Source organism: Vigna unguiculata, chromosome 4, assembly GCF_037176805.1.
Source record: "Vigna unguiculata cultivar grain cowpea cultivar isolate G323 ecotype 2 chromosome 4, ASM3717680v1, whole genome shotgun sequence".
In the NCBI taxonomy this organism is placed as follows: domain Eukaryota; kingdom Viridiplantae; phylum Streptophyta; class Magnoliopsida; order Fabales; family Fabaceae; genus Vigna; species Vigna unguiculata.
Window position 1 is genome coordinate 17,098,772 of NC_140795.1, and position 4,000 is coordinate 17,102,771.

General features: G+C 30.2%; 1 long non-coding RNA gene across 2 annotated transcripts; it reads left to right on the forward strand.

The window, feature by feature from the left end:
- Positions 1-265: 265 nt before the first annotated feature.
- Positions 266-2,380, forward strand: LOC114181586 (uncharacterized). Of its 2 annotated transcripts, XR_014994207.1 has the most exons (5): positions 266-538; positions 697-776; positions 1,425-1,613; positions 1,755-2,011; positions 2,182-2,380. It is a non-coding gene; the product is annotated as an uncharacterized LOC114181586 (long non-coding RNA). The 2 variants fall into 2 exon arrangements; XR_003603855.2 differs by having other exon boundaries at positions 1,425-2,011.
- The last annotated feature ends 1,620 nt before the right edge of the window (positions 2,381-4,000 follow it).

The window sequence follows — 4,000 nt, forward strand, 5'->3', positions numbered from 1 at the left end:
TGACGGTTGTTTAAAACTACCGCTTTTTACCGTATAATACGACATTTAGAGAACTGTCATATTTTACATATAAAATATGACTGTTTTAATTGCCATTTTTTAAATTGTCATATTTTAGACACAAAATATGACGTTTTTAATTGCCATTTTTTCAATATATCTCAATATTTTATTTTTACTTTTTCTCTGTTTTCACTTTCCCTCTCACTTGATATTTTTTAACTTTCGCAGGCCCTTATTTTCAAATTTCGCCCATTACCCTCTATCATTCTCTTTACCACTTAGGGTTTAATTTAGGGTCTTGAAATGAAGGGCTTCTCCTTTCCTTCACTCTCTGCTCCCACTCTCACCATTCCCTTGCCAACAAGTTCTTCCTATTCATGAAAGTGATTTCATTGTTGGCTTAATCGGGAAAAGTCGCGTTGCGCAGAAGGTGACGCTTTCGACACCAAAATTGTGATGGTGCAAAAGGCCCTCAAAGGCTAAACGCTTTGCCATCAGACTTGACAAGATTGGTTCAGAGGAGCTAGGGTTTATAGTGGGTTTCCTCCTTCCTCTTTGCAATGTGCTTGTGGTGATTCTATAAATCTTGATTTTGTGGGGTTAAGGGTCTCTTAGGTTTTCTTTTTTCTTTTTGTGTTTTATGAGTTGTGTGCTGTGATATAATGTTACTTTTTTAATTTTTTTATCATACAGTCTCGCTGAAGCAGCAGTAACGATTGCTAGGCATGGTCGGTCTCCTCCCCTCAGTTAAAGAGAGCTTCACCATCCCCAAGGTATTTTTATCTTACTTGTTATAGTTATTATTTCAACATATAATTTTAAGGCTAGTGCGATTGTGGATATTGATGAAGTCAGGATGTGTTCCTTGTTAAAGTTAACAGGATATAGAGAGTTGGAAGGTGCAAATTAGTATTGGGAAAACGAAGTTGACGAGTTTTATGTTGTCTCAGGCATTAACACTCTGATGTTCGTCATGTCCATATACTTCAAATCATCGAAATGATAATATATTTAAACTTTTGTATTTCACTTCATAATGTTAAATTCTATTAGGTGCTCTAGATGTGATTCTTTTATTGTTTTTTCCCACGCTGTAGGTTGGTGGCAGCTCATACTCGTTAGTGTATTTAAGTAGGGGCCTGGGTGGTGGTAGCAGTTATATAGGTGGAATTGGTGCTCATTACTTAGATATCCTTTCTGGAGCAAAATAAGGGAACCAATATAGATTGGTGCATTTGTCTTTGTGCAATGTGAAAGGAGGTTATATACTAAATAAACAAAGCAAATAAAAACCATGACGGTGATGCTTTAAGAAAAGAAAAAAAGCCAAAAGAATAAGGCTCTTGGTGTTGCCATTTTTTCAATCAATCATAATTCTATATAGTATAATTGTTTTGATGGTTTTTTTATTTGTTGTGCAGCTGCCACAGAATCGTTTATAAGCTTTTTTCCAAAAGTGAAGGCAATGGCATGCACAAGACAACTGTGGAGTGGGCTCGTTAATAATGCATGATCCATTTCTTCATAATGATTCATTGGTTACCTTCATCTAGGTGTAGCCACGGCCAAGGCAGGGATGCCTTTTTATTTGGAAAATGCATCTAATAAAAGTTAAGCGCATACACTAATTTATAAAACTTTTTCCTTCGATTTGTGTTACATGTTTTATATCTATTTCAACCCATTTTCATTAGCTTTGCCATTTTTGAAGGGGAAGTCACACATAATTCTGAACTTTTTTTGTTATATAGGTTGAGGAGATGATTCATACATTCAAACAGAGAATAGCCCAAGCAAAAGCTATGGCTCGTGGTGACGTGCTTAGTTCCAGCCTGAGGTATCTATGGATTCTTCAAAATTCTAAAACTGGTAAAAAGGGCGAAACACGGTGAATTTTGAGCAAGGTGTTGGCATTTGGAGAAAGTATTGTTACTTGAAGAAGTTAAGCCGCAAATTTCTAGAACTCATGTTACATTGGTTGAGAATATCTTATTAGCCCCAAAGGAAGGTAAAGGGTGTGTTTTCTCTTTTATTTTATATTTTTTGGTTTACTAATTATTTTAATTAATTATTTCATTTTATTGTTTAGAGGATAGAACACCTTTCTCCTTGTAAGGATCTCTTTATTTATTTGAATTTCACTTATTCATATATACTTATATTCTTTTTTTATTGTAGGCACCGAATGTTGGCAGCGGTGTGCCATCTCCATACTATATACTAAGTTCAAGTGGTGGAAGCAAAACAACTTAGAATTAGCCGTGCAAGTTTTATAATTGTCTTATGAAATTTTAATGTTGTCTTTTTTTTTGGATAATTGAATATTTTGGTACTTTGGTGTAATTATGTTATGTTGATAATAAAATAATTTAGTCTATTAATTTCTTTTTTTATAGTGTTATAATTTTTTATATATTTTATACTATCATAAAAATAAATTTTATTAAATTATGAAAGTATAAATACATGTGAAAAATAATAAATAATAAAAAAATAAATAATTAAATATTAAAATTATGTTTTCTATTAATAATGTCAGTTTTAAGTGTCATTTTTTTCATTGAATTTGTTTTCTATTAAAAATACTACGTCAGTTTTAATTGACGTTGTTTACCTCTTTAAATCGTCATTGTATACATAGTATAAAATGACGGTTACTGCGGCGGTTCATCTTAAACCGCCATATTATACTTTGTGACGACAAGAATTACGACATTTCTGGAAAACGTCGCTCAAGTAAATAACGACGGTTAAAAATGACATAAAATACAAAAATAATTGTCGCTACTTACACGTTTTTTTGTAGTGTCTATAGTTGCCTGCCACTTACAATCTTGTCATCGTTGCTCAATAGCCGTTGAAGAGGTTGTCGTCGTTCTTCATTATTGGCGTTCATCCTTCCCTAGGTCGCAATCGTCGTCATTCCTTCCGCAAGTCATAGTTGTTGAAAGGATCAGTTTGTTCGCAAAGTTGGTCTCTCCTCTGCTGCCTAGTTCAAACTCCTTCTACGCTAGGGATGGTAACGAGGCGGGGCGGGCACGAGTTTCGCTATTCCATACCTATCCCCGTAAAAAAAATTCATTACATCCCCATACCCAAACCCAACGAGTATTAAACTTTTGACCAATCCCCACCGGGTAACGGGTATAATCTCGTACCCATACCCATACCCATTTTCTTACTACTTCAATATTAATTTTAATTAATTTTTATAAAATAAAAAAAATTATGATAAAGGAAACATAATATTATCAAATATTCAATATTAGAATGATGGTTGTTTCTTCGATATCAAATATTTTAAAATAAATTATAATTGTTTATATTTTATATTATAATACCAAATAAAATTTCATCAGAACTAAAACAATTATTAAATTTGCAAATATTATGAATAATTGATAAAATTTTAAAATATTTTTTAGAAAATATAAAAGAAAAACAAATATTCAAATTAAAATATATTTTAAATGTTTGTTTATTTCAATCTTTTAAATTTTAATAAATCTCTTTTTTATACACTAATAAAAGTTATAATACATCATTTGATCAAAATGATTCAAAGAACAAATAATAATCATAATAAAAGTTTAAAATAAATTATAATTGTTTACATTTTAGATTATAATACCAAATAAAATTTCATGAGAACCAACACATTTTTTAAATTTACAAACATTAATGAAACCTAGTTGGTAATATTTAAAAATATTTTTTATAAAATATAAACCAAAAACAAATATTCATATTAAAATATATTTTAAATGATTGTTTACTTCAATCTTTTAAATTCTAATGAATCTCTTTTTTATACACTAATAAAAGTTATAATACATCATTTGATCAAAATGATACAAAGAACAAATAATAATCATAATAAAAGTTTAAAATAAATTATAATTTTTGACATTTTAGATTATAATACCAAATAAAATTCCATGAGAACCAACATTTATTAAATTTGCAAAGATTAATGAAACCTAGTTGATAAAATTTA